The following is an 18,329-nucleotide window of genomic DNA, read 5'->3' as shown; positions in this document are numbered from 1 at the left end:
TGGTTACTAAAGAGCCAATCACAGCATTAGTATCAGACCCAGCATTCCGGTGGAAGAACAGAACAAGAACATAGGCAACTGATCAAATTATAATTTCTCATGCTTACAATGCACCTTCTCAAAGAAGAGAAATGGTATATAACTTTGAATGAACTTCTGACTTCAGTTCTGCTCCATCATGTACAGTCTTGAACTACCTGGCCTTCTTTTTTACCAAGGAGGGACTATAATATAGTATTTATTGTCCTAAAACGTTAGCAGAAGTTTAAAAAATCAATGTTTCAAAAGCATTCATCCTAAGGAGAAAAAAAATGGCTTAGAAACATATAATAGTTTTATTAATTTACCTTATTTTTAACAAATCATTAAAATTGAGCCCAGACAACCTACCTGTTGTGGATTCTCGCTTCCGGCTTTCTCTACACTGCTCCCTACTGTGACCCTGAAACTTTATTGAGAATGACTGTGAATGCCCAGTTTTCAGGTTCGTTAATCATAATTCCTGCCTCATATGCTTTCTGATGTGCTATGATACTGAATAAGGAATAAGATTCCCATACTTATGCAAAGTATTAGCAGAACTTTTTTATTGAAGATGTGCTTTATTAATCTTAATAAATCATAGATTGTCGGGTCTTTTCTGACTGCTTCTCAAGTAAAATGGGGCTTGACTGTGCAGTAACAGTGTTTATGTCATGCTAGAATTGTTTAAGGTGAGGCTTTGAGTAGTTTTATTGCTTTTGTTTATATAGGTAAACCCAATCTGCACATTTGAAATGATTGATGAACTGCAGCCCCACTTGGAGTGTTTGTCATCACTCATGTGCTGAAGTGACATTTCTTTATGTATTTTGGCATAAACATATGCAACTACTGGCAAAGCATTTGACCCTAGAGTCTGACTATTTGTCATTCTAATCTTTTTATTTTTTGCCCAAAGTCAGGCAAGTTACTGTATATTCTATCTTTACTCACATTGCTAATTATTCAACAGACAGTAAAATAATCCTGTGGCTGGGATTGCATAAATTGCTGAATGTGCAATCTTTATTTCTCCAGCCAGGCATCTACAGACTATGCAGAAAAATAAATAAAGTTGAGGTGCATGTAAATGTCAAGGGAGACAGCCATATTGAACTACAATAGCTTTTCAGGCAATTTTGCAGCTTCTATCAATGAGAAAAAAATGAAAAAAATGCCATGATTGTGGAATTTAGCAGATCAAATGTAAGCAAAGATTAAGCAAAATTCTTTAAACATGACTACCTTGGAATATAATTTTCCTGTAATGGGTCTTCATTGAAAAGCAAGTAACCCAATAACTCATATCATGTGGACAGAGATAAATGAAAGGCTTCCTAACCTCCAGGCTCAGAGTTCAAACTCTACATTGTGTTGTGTGAAAACTTGTGATTATTTATTGCTAAAAGTATCAGAAAAATAATTAAAATGTGAAGTAATTTTCTGAGGAAAGCAATCATAGCTTATTTGGAGAACTTAGCTATGGTTGCATTCCAACAACAGAGGGGAGGAGAGGTAGAGGGAGGAGTGAACCAATGTCAAAACACTTTAATAAGAGAAACAGAAATAAGTGACATCATTATTACCTGGTTCATAGAGTGTAGTGAAGAGGCAAATGATTAAAGGTTCATAGAAAAATCAGAGCTAGCAATTCTAAGGCAGGATACAAGACATAGTTCTTAGGGTGGACATTAATGAGAACTAAGATAACTTGCTCACTTTTTATGATACTAAGTAGTTTACTTACCATCAATCAGTGTTTTAAAATATTTTTCACTGATTTTTAGAGAGAGAGGAATGAAGAGGGATAGAGAGATATAAACATCATTAATCCTCTGCCTCCTACATACCCCTCTACTAGGGATTGAGCTTGAAACCAAGTCATATGCCTGGAAGGGGATCAAACCAGTGACCTTTTGGTTCAAGGGTTGACATTCAACCACTGAGCCACTGAGCCACACAGGCCAGGCCCATCACTAAATTTTAAGATAACTACTCAACTCTGGGTAGTTGACAAGGAGACACTGGATTGGGCTGAGAGATTTCAAGTCCTCATTTCTAGCTTGTGCTGTTCAATAGCATGATATTCAAGAGGATATTTCCATCCTCTCTCTTTGGGGATCAAGATGACACACTGCTCCTCTTATTAAATGGGTTTTCTTAGTTCAACTTTGGAGAACAAGCCTTTCAGTAAAATAAGCAAAGGTTAAGGAACACTATAGCAAGATAGTAGCCATAGAATTAGTAACAAAAGTGAGATTTGGGTCACAACAAAGCCTCACAGTTATAAAATGTACTATTTTTATGTTAATTTTATTTCAGCATTACAGTTCAGGCAGGTAGTATAGTAATTCTTTTATTTTCTTCTAATATTTGTTTGTCAGGTTGGCTTTTTGTTTTGTTGACTGCGGTATGTTATATCATTGTTCATAGTACTTGCTGCCCTCCGCTGGGGTGGATTTTACTTCACCGTGATTTTAGATTTAGTCATGTAACTGACAGCGCCCTCCCAGCAAAAGGATTACTGTACTTCCTGTGTATAAGACGCTATTTTTTTCTAAAATTGTTTGAGGGGCATTTTATACAGGGAAGGCAGCTGAGGAGGGTGTAGCTGCCCATACCTTGTCAAACAGGATTCCTCCAATTATGAGCCTTATTGTTACTGACTTCAGCTGATGCCGTAATTGGAGATGGGGGTAGAGGTGGAGAGTGTGCAGATGCAACAGGGTCCAGAGCGTTCTGAGCCCATAAAGATGTCAAAAAATAAAAATATAAATACCGGTAAGCGATTGTCTTACTATGCAAAATTCAAACTGAATGTAATCAGCTATGCGAAAGAGCATGAAAATAGATCTGCAGAGAGACAATTTGGACCTCCTCCCACTGAGTGTATGATCAGACAGTAGAGAAAACAGGAAGAACAACTCCTTAAGATGACAAAAAAGAAGAAGGCCTTAAGAGGAAAACCAGCAAAATGGGCAAACTTGGAGCAGAGGCTAATGACTTGGATTATGAAGCAGCGCCCGAATGGCTTAAGTGTGTCAAACAAGCTTATTCAATGTCAGGCAAGAATGTTTGCAAGTGAAATGAACATTGTTGATTTTACAGGGAAGGCAAAATGGTGCTTCAATTTCATGAGGAGAAAGGGTTGGCCATGAGAACATGATAAAGTTAGCTCAGAAAATGCCCCCAGTTTATGAGGATGATCTCACATATATAGACAGTGACTCAGAAGACAGCAGTGATACAATAGAATTTGAAGAAATTGATATGTCTAGAACTAATAGTGATGAAGAAGAGAGCAGTGATGCAACAGAGGCTGACTAAGGTGATATGCTGCATAATATCATAGTACTGGTATGTAAATATTACCTGCAGTAATTACTAAATAAAAATGTGTTCTGTTTTATGTTTAAAATATAAATATTGGTTTCTTAATTTTGGGTTGGAAAAGTGGGGGTGTGTGTGTCTTATACATGGAGACGTCTTACATGTGAAAAAATATGGTATATATCAGGAGTGGTCACATGATTTCCTCTGGCCAATGAAATGCACATACAGTAACATGGGACACATCAAAAGGAAAATCATTCTGCATTTCCAGCACATACTTGTCCCTCTGCTACAAGTCTGGCAATGTTCCAGGAAAGGGACACTTCATCTGCTTGAGTCTCAGAACAATAAGAGGAGCAGAGCCACAATTGACCCACAATAGACATGGAAGAGGAATGTGAAAGAATCCTTTGTAGTATATTGCTAAGATTTGGTGGTTGTTTATTATGGAAGAAATAACCTAGCCTATGTTGATTGTTATCCTAAGGATTTGAATTCTCCTGTAAATCAGAAAAAAATTATGGAAATGTGTATCAGAGAATCTTTATGGTTCTCCCTCTATTGATTAAGTCTGGTTTAGTAGATACTTATGAAATATTTACTACTCTGCTAGGTGGTATGGAGAGGTACAAAAAAAAATATGTATCATAATCCTGGCCTTCAAGGCTCTTACATTTCAGTAGTTATTTACAGTCTCCATTGAAGGAAATATGTCTCTTATCCTTGAGACATAGGCACCAGAATGGTGTACAATATGTGTGAACTGTCATTATAAATCTGATTTCCAGAAGCCATAAAGGCCACTCTAACTACTTCATATTTCCATTTAGATATACCCATTACATGGGATGTACCTGCAGAGACAGCTGACATTTATGCAGACTAGTTGTTGCTAAACTCCATGCTGAGCATCTCCCAATTTTCACCACATAAGCTTTACCACTGCCCAGTGAAGTAGACATTACAGTCCAGATGTAACAAATGAACTCTGCTCGTGGTAGGTGACTTAGAAACAGCGAGCAAGAAATCCACTCTAGAACTAACTGCACAGGTCTCCTTGTCCTATGTCACCTTGATGTGGAACATGCATGTTTCACAGTGACGATGCACTGACAACTGCAATACCCTGAGGTCTGTGAGAACTGAGCCGCAGTCTTTTTCCAGTCACCTGATGCTGTGTCTCCTTGATCCTCTCTGGCATTTGTTCACTCATAATCATGGCATTTCGACAATGCATCATAATGAATTCCTTCATGACTTATTCTTTTGGACATGGGAGCACAGGGAGAACCTGGAAAGCTCCCTTTTCTCCATTCCCTTCTTCCTATCAGGGATAATAATAGGTCCAATGCCAATGAGCAATCACATCTGAGGACTCTCAGCACAAAGGCGCTATGCTTCCATTTCCTGTTAAAATCCTACTGCTTATACACCAATATATTCTTGGTTTGGCCTCATTTATTTTAAACTTTAGGTTTATAGCTTGTACTAATTTGCATGGTTGCACGGAAATAATGATGACAATAATTAGAGTCCAGAACATTATGAATCAGGGAATTCGCATCAATGTAACTAACACATTCAGGGGTAGCAAGAAAGAGCATAGACCAAAGACCACTGTCATAACACATTCCATGTGACCATGGACCGAAAGTGGGCATGCCCTTTTGTTCAATATCAGGCAAAGCATTATGATACCCTTTGTATTTCACAGCACAGAAGTTGCATCAGTTAAGAATATTGTGTGTAGTATAGAATCATATCTAAAATTCCATGAAAGCAATGACTACAGTTTCATCCCTTTGTAATTGTAACCTGGGAATCCCGCCAAAATATGAAGTCTGATGTCAAAAAGTCTAAAGCAAGCCATCTTTTAAAAAATGACCAAGTTTTTCAGCCCTTTTTCTTATTTCTGTCATCTCCTATTTTTCCCCATTTATTGAGTTTAAACATGAGCGTACTATCTGTATCATTTGCATTTTCTTATTTGTATTTATAACATATAACTTGTTGCATAAGACACAGGGTGGGAAAGTAATGAGCATCTGTCCTGGCTTTGCACTCTAACTGGATGAGCTTGGACACAGTACTTGACACAGTGACTTGAATTCTTCAGGTGTAAATGGAAATGATAATGCTTACCTCATAGGGTTTTATGAGGATCATCTAAGATAATATCCATAAAGCACACACCATGGAGCCTGGCATGTGGTCAGCACTCAGTAATTATGAGGTCTAATTATTAGTATGGCCACATATTTCCTTTCCTCTCTATTCATTATCTGATGCATATTGAAGCATGGACAAAAGATGTACTTGAAAGAGATGAAAAATTGGAGATAACTGTCACCATGCAGTAATCATCTGTCCTCAAAACTTTGAAGTTCTAAGCTTGTTACCACTGAGGTCTGGGCCTTGCCAATGACATAGGTTTTATAAATGCTGAAGTACAATGGAAGAACTTGGATGGAGGTGAATCATGCCAACTTGGTTTACCCACCTGAATATACATTATATATATAAGCACAGAAGAAGGTGCAGATAAAACCATCAGTTTAGCTCTCATAAAGAAATGCTTCTTGAAGATAATAATCCACAAATGTTGCATTTTGGGGAGTCAGGAGAGGGAGTGGAGGGGGAAGCTGTGGTCTAGCAGCCTTCACAGAGAGTTTGTTCTAGGAGGAATTTGCCCTGTGTGTTTTGAAGGGAGTTCAAACCTTCATTCTCTGATTTTTATTTTTTTGTTTTCTAAAATATGAAGAAAAAGAGAGATAAATTAAATTATTCTGTTTATTTGTAAAATTTATTGTCAGTCTTTCCTACTTAAGTATGAAATCTATGAAGGCAGTGCCTGTATCAGCATATCTGCAGAATCTGAAATAGTGCTATAAAGCCAGTAGGACATTATGTAATTTTGGATGAAAACATATATACATAAAAATGAATGGATTGATAAACCAATAAAGTAATATTCAGATGAAGAAATGTCTTTTTTATCCCCCTTTTGCATTTAGGACTCTTCCTGAAGTCAAGTCAACATTTAAGATGAATAAATATTTAAAATATTGACCTCAGATATGGCCTTGACTGAAGAATGGTCCTCTTTTGTTTTCTAGAAAAATTAGCCTATTCAGCCAAGGATATAGCCTCAAGAAGACGTAAGGAGAGTCATGGAATCACAGTCCGATTGTTCTCACTTTCAGTGTGTGCACTTTGAGACACCCTTTAGTAGGTGTGTTGTCTAAATGCCCACTCAACTTGCAAGACTCTCCTCAAAAGTTCTGGAAGATGTGCATCCATGCAAATACATTGCATGAAGAGAAGCTCATCACTTTTAGAGCTAGCTCATTCAACAGTTGTAAATCTATAATTATTAGAATACTAGAGGCCCGGTGCACAAAATTCGTGCACGGGGGGGGGTGGGCGGTGTCCCTCAGCCCAGCCTGCACCCTCTCCAATCTGGGACCCCTCGAGGGATGTCCGACTGCCCCTTAACGGGCAGTCGGACATCCCTCTTTCAATCCAGGACTGCTGGCTCCCAACTCCTCGCCTGCCTGCCTTCCTGATTGCCCCTAACCGCTTCTGCCTGCCAGCCTGATCACCCCCTAACCACTCCCCTGTCAGCCTGATTGATGCCTAACTGCTCCCCTGCCAGCCTAATTGCCCCTAACTGCCCTCCCCTGCAGGCCTGGTTACCCCTAATTGCCCTCCCCTGCAGGCCTGGTCACCTCTAACTGCCCTTCCCTGCAGGCCCGGTCACCCCCAACTTCCCTCCTCTGCTGGCCGGGTTACCCTAACTGCCCTTCCAGCAGACTTGATCACCCCCAACTGCCCTCCCTTGCAGGCCTGGTCCCTCCCAACTGCCCTCCCCTGCAGGCCTGGCCCCTCCCAACTGCCCTCCCCCGCTGGCCATCTTGTGGAGGCCATCTTGTGTCCACATGGGGGCAGGATCTTTGAGCACATGGGGGCAGCCATCTTGTGTGTTGGAGTGATGGTCAATCTGCATATTACTCTTTTATTAGATAGGATAGAGGCCTGATGCATGGGTGGGGGCCAGCTGGTTTGCCCTGAAGGGTGTCCCGGATCAGGGTGGGGGTTCCCTTGGGGTGTGGGTTGGCCTGGGTGAGGGGCCTGTGGTGGTTTGCAGGCCGGTCACGCCCCCTGGCAACCCAAGCAGAGGCCCTGGTATCTGGGATTTATTTATCTTCTACAATTGAAACTTTGTAGCCTGGAGTGGAGCCAAGCCTTCTGCTTGCTCCGTGACGGCAGCCATTTCTGTTGGGATTTATGTATCTTCTAAAATTGAAACTTTGTAGCCTTAAGCAGAGGCCAAAGCAGGCCAGGGTTGCAGAAGCTTGGCTTCCTCCATCGCCACGGGTAACCCTAGCCTCCTACTCTCTCCAGCTCCGTGGCTGCTGCCATTTCTGTTGGGATTTATCTTCTATAATTGAAACTTTGTAGCATTGAGTGGAGGCTTGGGCCAGCAAGGGCAGGTGGAAAGCTTGGCTTCCTCCATTGCCAGGGAAACCCAAGCCTCCCGCCTGCTCTCTGTGGCTGCAGCCATCTTGGGTGGGTTTATTTGCATATTCCCTCCTGATTGGCTGGTGAGTGTGGCTGGTGGGCGTGGCTGGTGGGTGTAGTGGAGTGATGGCTAATTTGCATATTACTCTTTTATTAGATAGGATTACTTCTTCTATTGGGTTGAAACCTGACTCCTAACGAGTGACCACTGCTCTTAGTTATTTCCACAGGAGCAACAAAATCAAATTCGTTATCTCTTAAATATAGACAATAAGATTATTCTTTTTGTACTTTTTCTCCACCCGTAGTTCTTTTGTTATGTCTTATTCAGAGAAAATGTTGATGATTCCTTTTCTACATAAGTAAAATATAATGTATGTGGCCATCTGTAATAATAAAAGCATAATATGCTAATTATACTGGACAGCCGAAGGACCTTCCAATGTCCTTCCAGAAGGACCGAGCCCCTTGCACAAATTTCGTGCATCATGCCTCTAGTTTATAATAATGTAGGAAGAAACAAGATAGGAAAATATGAAAACTGACCTATTTTACCACTATTATTTCAAATGAAACCTCATCATCACCCTATGAAGAGGCCATTATTAGGCCATTTTAAGAATTAGGAAGCTGAGGCAAAGAGAACTTAAATTCTGTGAAAGCCAACCTGGAATTTGAAACCAGAAATAGCTGATTTGGAAAATATATATTTTGTGTTGTCCAGATAAAATGTGGTGCCTTTTTTGGATTTTGGATCAAAGCAGTTTATTTTCTCTGGATGAAGGTACCTTATATTCCGCAGTGATAAGGAGTTTATTTCAAAATGAATCAGCCCTAGTGTCTTGTGACTTGGGCATTTACGGTTTTAAATGAAGTGAAGTATCACTAACTTGAGCAGGGGTGGTTGAAAAGTTATAGAAATGTTCAGAACAAGGCAGGAACGGCCTTGAAATCTCTCTTAATTGTGTTCCAACAGTTATATAAGAACCTAGGAAATTCAAAACATTCAGACAGACAAGTTTACTCCCAATGACACTAATTAAAGGACAAAAGCATCAGATAGCTATCTTGGTCCTCAGCAGACTGAGCCTGAAGTCTGAGAATTCAATGTTAATAAGGCAGGTACTTGTAAGACTATTGTGTATAAACTTGCATACTTTAAAAATAACTGTTTTCACATGAAAAATACAGATATAAGAAAATTATTAAAATAAAGACATTTATATGCTTCTGAGTCAGGAAGGAACATAATAGGGTCAGAAATGATAAGTAACAAGCTCTGTGTGCACTACATTTAGCTCTGAGCTCCCTGGCAGCCAAGACAGAACTAGTGAACAAGAAGCAACCAATGTGATCTTTGAATATGACAATAGAGGCTATTGTCATATGCCTTTTCCTTGTCTCCTGATTCACATGAGAGGAAGAGCAACAGTGTCTTAAATGAAGGTCATTTTGAACTAAACCGGAAAGTACTAATGTTGATACTAGACAGTATCTGTCTGTGAGTAATACTTTTGCAAATGACCTGAAATAAATTTATTATTCAGTGAATTAATCAACAAGTATTTACTGACTCTCAGCCAAGTGCCAGGCACAATTCCTTTCTCTTTAAAGCACACGGTTGATATAAAGAGTGCTTGATTATCTCCCAAATGGCAGGTATAAATCAAGGCTTCTCAAAATATTTTCATTAGAGAAGCTCTTCTGAAAAGTACACATGCCCAGAAACCCAGTGGTGTCAGCAGTGAGGAAGACAGAGGGTCTTGCTGTCCTGGACATCATGTTACAGAAGTCAACAAACAAGAATGATTCAAAGTTGAGGCTCTGAAATCAAAGGATTTAAGTTCAAATCATGAGTTTCTCTCTCTTTCTCTCTCTCTCTCTCGATGTGTATTCTCATAATTGTAATAATCTTTTAGGCAAGTCCTATGACAAATCTACCAACAAGTTTCCTCAAACAACACCCCCCCATACAACCCCTATGTGTTACTTGTCCATATTCCCTTCACCCTTTCCTCTGCTATTATCACAGGCATCTCTGCTTATACTTGAAAGTAAAAAGCAACCCCAGATTACCCAGTTTCTCTCTGTGCCTTTGAACACTAAACAGAACTGTTCCAGACCTCAGTTCCTATTAGGTAGTATAGGGAATATAATTTATAGGGCCATTGTAAGGATTAAATATGATAATGAGCAATGCTTGGCATAATGTAAGTGCTCATTACCTGTTGGCTAGCATTGTGGTACAGATGAAGAAGCATCTTCAGCAAGGAAGAGTGATTGCCTAACATCACACAGCTAGCAAATGGGAGAACTTGGATTCATATCCAAACAGCCTGGCACAAAATCTGCTATTCTTTACCACTGGGCGGTGAATGACAAGGTCATGAAATGTCTGAGCCAGATAGTGAAGTCTCTGGAATAATAGGCTAAACAAAGTGAACTTATCAATAAGGAGACATTGAGGTTTGGGAAATTACCAAAATGTTGTAGAATGGCTGATTTTCTGGCAATGTAAAAGAATGATTGAAAGAAAAATTAACAGGGGATTAAGATTTATTTAAATTTATATTTCAACTTTTAATGGAAATGGAAAAAAAATTGCTTCTATAGCTCAAAAAAAAAGTCCCAGCTTTTGAAAGTTTAATTTCACTGGGTCAGGGCCAATGAGAAGACACTGGGTCCTAACATCAGATTCTCAAGGGTGAGATCATCTCTGGAGACTGGAGAGCAGAGGCTGACATGGATGTTCAGGCTGGCCAGGACAGCATCGTGTATAGAGTAGAAAGCACATAGGCAGTTGGTGATTCTCCATCTCATAGCCATCCATTCCTTAACCTCTCTTGGGTCTTATCGACTTCAATATCCTGTAAAATGGGGATAATGAAAATATATTAAAAGTGCTTAGAACAGTAATGGCTACATAGTTTGTGCTGAATAAATCTCAACTCTTATTATTACTAAAACTAGGTTTAGGACTTTTAGAATATTATGTAAGTTCTTTGAACTTCAGTTTTTACATATGTCAAAATTGGGACCATACTATAATTATCCAGTTCTGTGAACTTTTTTTTCACATTTTAAAGTTATATGATCAGAATGAATAGTTGATGTGTATATTTGATGTGTAGCTTTTTCCTGGAAAAACCATTATTAAAACTATTGGCTGTCATAATCAGTGGCATCATAGTGTCAAGGAAATAGTGGAATTCTTATCTTGCATGGTCCTTGAGTGGCTAAAGATATGCCCCAAGGCCTCGCACAGGAAATGCTAGCTTCTCTCTTTTTGTTTCTTTATTAATTTTTTGTTTCAGAACCTCATACTTCCATTCCATTGCTATATGGACATTTATATACATCTTAAATTATCTTTCTTTGAAATCAAGTCCTCATTTATTGTATCCTTTCAGAATTAGACTAAGATACACTCTTCCCCCCTCACCTTTTAATGCGTGTTAGGGCATTAATTCTGAGAATCTTTACTTGGCCACTTCATGAAAAGACTTTAGTAGCACAGGGGTTAAGATCCTGGGTTTCTGAGGCGCGGGGGGGGGGGGGGGGGGAAGAGCTTCAACATTTCCTTATAGAAGTTGGTAATAATTAGATCAAGTTTCAAGGCTGTTTAAAACTAAATAAATAATAGGCTAAATACTTAATACAGTACCTGGCATATAGTAATTCCTCAGTAAATGATAGCTCTTATCTATATATATAAAAGCCTAATATGCAAAGTGTCCCCTTGGGAGTTCGACCGGGAGACTGGGAGTTCGATTGCTCACTATGACATTCACTAACCACCAGGGGGTGGCGCGAAACAAAGGGAGGCCCCAGCCGGCAGCCAGAAGGCCTCGATCGGCCCTCATCACCGGCCAGGCCTAGGGACCCTACCCGTGCACGAATTTCATGCACCGGGCCTCTAGTTGTTTTATAACAACAATCAGGAGATTTTTACTGTCTATGACCAACAAAATTATGTGCATAAAAATTCCTGTGTAAAATACACGTTTCACACAACATTGTATAGACTATATAATATACTATGCTTTAAATGATCTAAAAATTATTAATCTCAATGTACAAATTTCCATATTCTACGGTCAGGCATACATCTGTCCCAAAATATGAAATTTAAAAATATGAAAAGCTCATTTTAATAAAATCTAGAGAGAATACACTCAAAAAAAAAAGGAAATTCAAATTATACACTCTATCTCAATGATGGAACTTACTACCAGACATCAAGTTCCATGATACCTTCTGCACAAGACACAACTGCACAAGAAATGGGAAAAACATAAAACAACTAAGAAGAAATTCCATCCAATGCTAAGTATATTTCTGAAATGGAGATTCATGGAGCAACACAGTCTACACACAAAACAAGCCTTATGACAGGTAAGTTGGAGTTTCTCAGTTCCTGTAGGAATTCAAGGGAAAAGACAGACCAATATGCATACCAAGTGTAAGATTTATTCTGATTATAGAATTGAAATGAGAAAAAAGATCACAGAACCAGTGAAGCCATGAGTCACCACTGCTGGAGGGAGAAGGACGAGTAAGGTTACTGCCGCATCCCATCTCTGTCCATTTAAAATTTCACAGAATTCCCCTTTGGTTTGTTGCTCAGGTTCTAGTTGTTAAGATGATGATCAGGCCAAATAGGAAAACTATTAGAATGTCTTTACTAGGTGAAGATCTTTTTGAGAATTAATAACTAATAGTAACAATAGTCATTTTATTAAATGCTTACTAAGTGGAAGCCCCATGCTAATTAAAACACTTCCCTGTGTAATTTGTCAGGGAGCCCGCCTTGTTCATCATTATGTTCCCAGAACATAGCACAGTGTTTAGTGTGTAAGAGGCATCCTATTAACATATTTTAATAAAAACACAATGACTTTATCTACATAAAAGTGACATTAAAACCTGTCATATTTCCTTAGTATTTTTGAAATAACTTTATACTTATAATTACTATTTAACATCCTTCAAATATTTGTATTTGGTTAGGTCATAAGAGTTCATTTTAGAAAATTGTTTTGCTCAATTATAAGTAAATAAACAAGTCACTTCATTTTGCATGTTAATTCAAATTCTTTTGTTTTCAAGTTTCTTTTGTATGTTAAACTTTAAAATGATTCTCACTGGATGTGAATATATTCTCAAAATGTTGTATTTATGTAAACCATTAGAATATCCTTCTTTCCCTTGCTTTAATTATTGTTCAGTTTTCTGGGGTCATTGTCATATCCATCTCTTTTGTAAATGTAAGTAGAGCATTGTATTTTCTTTCCCTTTCTTCTCTTGTAGCTCCCTAGATCCCCACAGTTTCTCAAAAATAACTGTAAATGATGCAGTTAGCATGCTTGCCAGTTTCTTTCATCCCGCAGATAGAAGGTGTATCTTCTGGACCTGCTGATTGGTAGATATTCCCACTATCCAAGGACTCACTTAGTTTGCTTTTGTAGATAGCTATTTTTACAAGATCTTCATTACTTCCTGATTGCCCAATACTTTTCTTCCTTTATTCTTTCCAAAGACCAATTTATAAGATAAGTTCAAGGCCTGAGACATGTTAAAGTTATCATTAATTTCAAGATGCTGCACATTTATGAGTCCATTAGTCACAGCATTGATTGTGTCCCTACTGTGTTCAGAGCCCTGTACTTCCCAAAGCTAAGAACAGCCCCAGGCTCTTCTCCCTGAGAGCCTCTTCTCACAGTTTCTTTGTTACTTTTGTCTCACCATTATCTTTCACTGTGGTTTCTTACTCACACAACATGTGCATTTGGTTTTATTATCTTCTTCTCACTTTACAGTACAGATTAAATGCTCCCCTTAACAATTTCTAATAGCGTTATCAGAAAGCACACTCAATGTTTACACATTTAGGCTCTGCTTTATTTATGGAATTTATGAAGTTACTTGGTGTCACATGCTCACTTATTATTGTTTAATATGTTCCCAAATCTGACTCATTGATATTCATTAACTCATTCAACTAATGTAAATGTCTTGATTGGAATAGTACACAAGTAATGGAGTTGACAGGTAGATTTGGCATTATTATTATCCTAGATGCATTATGATGATAGTTATCTAAGTAATAATATAGCTGACTCTTTTCTGATAATGGATAATTTTAAAATATGTTATGACTAGTAATAGACTAACAGTTTGAAGGAATTAACTCACATTGTGGCATTTAGAAATCACAGATAACCACAGGCACTTGCATTCAGACACACACTGTATATCACTTTTTACACAATAAAGCGGAAGCAACAGGCAACTGTCTATTTTGAGTGGAGCACTAATGTTCCACGTACAGGCAAATGGCTGCTTTTGGTTAAATGCTTGAGTTTCCCTGGCACGTTTCTGACTTCACTTTGGAATATTTGGAGGTATAAACAAGAATGAGGCATTTTTGTTCATTTTGTTTCTGTTAAAATATCAAGTGCTTTCTTTTTTTTATATATACCCACTGATTTAATTTTGTCTTTATAACATAATTCCATCAATTGGCAAAACATTTTTTAATTTTCAAATATTGGAGAAGCATTAGATCGAATTAAGTGAGATACATGGTTCTTAAACTTCAAATCATTACGGCTGTATGATAAGATCCTGGTTTAATATAGGCCTGGGCTTATCTGGGAGGCCAATTCAGGGACGGGCACTGTGGCAGAAGTGCAGTTGGGCTCCTCCTTGGCACGGCCCCTCCCATTGGGCAGCACAGCAATGCCTAAGGCCATGCAAAAAGTGCAGGCTTCAGGCTCACACCGGTTTGGTTCAGGTCCCAAGATTCTTCTGCTCCTTATTCCTTGAAACTGGACAAGTTATATTATCTTCCTGAGTTTAACTTTCTGTTAGGCAAGATGAAAAATGCACTCACTTCATTGTTGTGTGAGATGCCATGTGTACAGCCTAGCATGAGATCAGGTAACAATTTAATTTATCCATAAATTTCATTTAACAAAATGAAATCAGAAGATTATTCCTAGAGAGTCAAACCCATATTGAATGAACAATGTGTACATTATCAACACAAATTTTTACACAGTACATTTATAATCAGTATTTTTACACAATGCCTTTATCTTGCTAAATTGTAAAATGTTTCTTTGCTGTCCCTTTTTTCTTGACTTTTTCTCTTTTTTCTCTTACAAGTGTAGGAACAAGAAAGTGACGTGGAAGGCATGATAAAGGTCAAATTAATACAACATGGAAAACAAGGAAAAGAAAAAGACTACTGTTTCTCAATACTTCACACATATTTTTCAGTCTGAAGGCCAAGTGGTCAGTCTGTGTATTGGCATGTGAATTTGTTATTCCCACCAATTAATGAAGACATAAGACAAGTGCAACTAAAACTTATATTCTGGGGATTGATCCCTTTTACTTTTAAATTTTAACTTAATTTACTTTTAGGTTATCCTTCTATTCCAGCCTGTATTGGTCTGGCTCAGTACCCAGTCTCTGAAGATATCAGAGACGTATGCTTCATTTGAGAATGTTGCCTCCCTCCCAGGATGGCCCTTCTAAACTAAGTATCCTGGTCCCTGCTATTCATGTGTCAACCCTTAAGTTAAGTATAACTCCTTTAATAAGCCTGGCCTGAAGTCCACTTTGAAATTCCTTTTTCTTCATTTCTGTAGACCCTCTATTACAGCACTCTGAGATCCTTAGGTACAGAGAGCATTTATTTTTTCTTATGACACCAGCATGGTGCCTGTCACAGAGTAGTTAGTCCCTCAGTTAATGTCCACTGATGAACTAATGGCTGATTCCTTTTAACAATTATGATGTGATAAAGGCCATATAATAATTGCTACTAGTTACAGAAGTCATAATAAGCTGAAACTACAAGGCAATTTGTAGTCACTATTCCATTTAATCTTTAGCACAACTCTTTACTAAATCGACAGTATTATCCTTGTTTTATAGATGAAACACTGAGATTCAGAAAGTTTAAGTATCTACTCAATAAGTGATAAAACGGAAGCAAATCCAAGTTGGTCTGGGTCCAAAGTCTTAGCCCTTAACTTCAAAATGCTATACAGGGTTCTGAGTCTTTCTGCCTCCACTGGTCTAAGCTACTTCTTAAAAAAAAAAAAAGTCCTGTGTCCCAAACACACAGATTTCAGTTCTATGGTCTGGCTTATTTCTATTACTCTTTTTAAGCTCTATTACTACAAAACTATGGTTTCTCTAGGTAGTGCTACCCTCCCAAGTGGCTACCTTGGAGGGTAAACATGCTCACCTCCGCCTCTCTGGAGCTTTAGTCTAAAAACAGATTTTGTTCGAGACTGAGTGCCCCGGGTAGAGTTTTCCCATTATTCAATGCCATTCTTCCATATGTTTGCCCATCGGTGCCTCCAGTGAAGAAGTGTCTGCTCCTAGAGTTAAGCATAGTTCAGCCTTCTGGAGGTTTTGTTGTTTCACTGTCTTAAACTCACCTTAAGTGTATTTTAACATTACAGTTTATTTCATGAATTTGTATCAGTAGCCCTCCAGGTTGAAGTAGTTGTATTAACTCCCTACTTACTGAGCTCTTGCTGTATGATGGGTACTATATAAAATGTTCCACCTGCATTATCTAATTTAAAATTCATGTCCACTCTATAATGTGATGCTAGTATTGAATTCATCCCATATTGGGGGGAAAATGAGATAACTGGCCAAAGGCTGCAAAGCCAACAAGTGAAAGATGCAGAACTCTTATCAATGTGCTGTCTATTGCTAGAATCTGAGCTCTTAATCACTGCTATATTACCTCCAAGTGAGTACTTCACAAAATTTAACTATTTATGCTGAAAGTAAAAACTATAAGGATTAGCATAATTCCTCATTTGACATATTATATTTTTAGTGGCAAGTTATAGTCAAAAGCTGTGAGTAGGAAAGTATGTTCATAGACTTATTTATCTGTGAGAAACTTAGAAATAGGAAAAAGTCCAATTTATCAACCTTCTTGCTAACAATGGCCCCATTATTATATATTATTTATCATTAATATACTAACTTGAAGTAATTATAGCTAAAAGCAAATAAAGCTAAACACAAGAACACAAATGGTTCTGTTAGCTGTGGAATAATGTTGGCAAGTGGTTATAGACCCATTACTACACTGAGAGAGGCAGGCTTAGCAGAAATGTCTGGGGGACCACAGAAGAATATCATTAATCTATTTCCTTTCCAACAGAACGTTTCCTATTTTAAAAGATTTCAAAATAAATCCCCCACTGCCCAGTATCAAGTGCAATTATTTATGTATTGATTTTAATTAAATGAAGCCATGAGTCATAAGTGTAAAGGTTTTGAGCTACTGGGTGGGCCCATTATTCAGAGGCCCATGTTGAAAAGGTCAGGAAAAGCTCTGCTGCATGTCTTTAAGGTGATCTCAGCTTTATCTGCATATTCTTTAGACACCTGACTATGTGAGGAGATAGCACTGAGGGAAACTCCTCTTGTTTTTATTCGTATTCACCTTATTTCAGAATGGTCCTATTTATTTCAGTTTGCAATTACATTACATAGACTGAAAATGTATAGAGTATTTCTAGGGTGCTAAAATGAGCCGCTTTCCATAAAGATGTTCTGACAATGAGCCAAATAAAAGTGACACAATAAATGCATGTGTAAAAACATCTAATTTTGTTATTCTTTAAAAACAGAATGGTCAGTTGTATCTTAGTATTAAATGCTGTATCTTAGTGCTAAAATAAATGGGCTGATCAACACATTGCTTTTCAGTGTTGCTGTCTGTGAGGTACAATAAATTGCTTTCCTGGAGGAATTCCTGTGGGAATCTCACTTGTTTATAAATATGCTTTCTTTACTAATAGCAAAGGTTCCTTGGCCTTTTATGTTTTATAAATTTTTGTTAAAATTAGTACTTGAGGAAAGTACTTTAAAAAGGATGTGAGATGCCCAAGCCGTTTTGGCTCAGTGGAGAGCGTCGGCTTGCAGATTGAAGGGTCCTGAGTTCATTTCCTGTCAAGGGCACATGCCTGGGTTGTGGGCTTGACCCCCATTGGGGGGCGTTCAAGAGTCAGCCAATCAGTGATACTCTCTCATCATTGATGTTTCTATCTCTCTTTCCCTCTCCCTTCCTCTCTGAAATCAATATATACACTGAGTGGCCACATTATTATGATCTTTGAACGCATAATAATCTGGCCACTCAGTATGTGTATGTGTATATATATATATATATATATATATTTTAGAGGCCCGGTGTATGAATTTGTGCATGGGTGGGGTCCGGCCAGCCTGGCCAGGAGGGGGGGACATGGGCGGTTGGCCGGCCTGCCTGCTGGCGAACCCCTGGTCAAGGGGACAATTTGCATATTAGCCTTTTATTATATAGGATATACACTGAGTGGCCAGAGTATTATGTGTTCAGAGATCATAATAATCTGGCCACTCAGTGTGTGTGTGTGTGTATTTTT

The sequence above is a fragment of the Plecotus auritus genome (assembly GCF_963455305.1).
Source record: "Plecotus auritus genome assembly, chromosome: 4".
NCBI classification, from domain to species: Eukaryota; Metazoa; Chordata; class Mammalia; order Chiroptera; family Vespertilionidae; genus Plecotus; species Plecotus auritus.
This window is presented reverse-complemented; position numbering follows the sequence as displayed.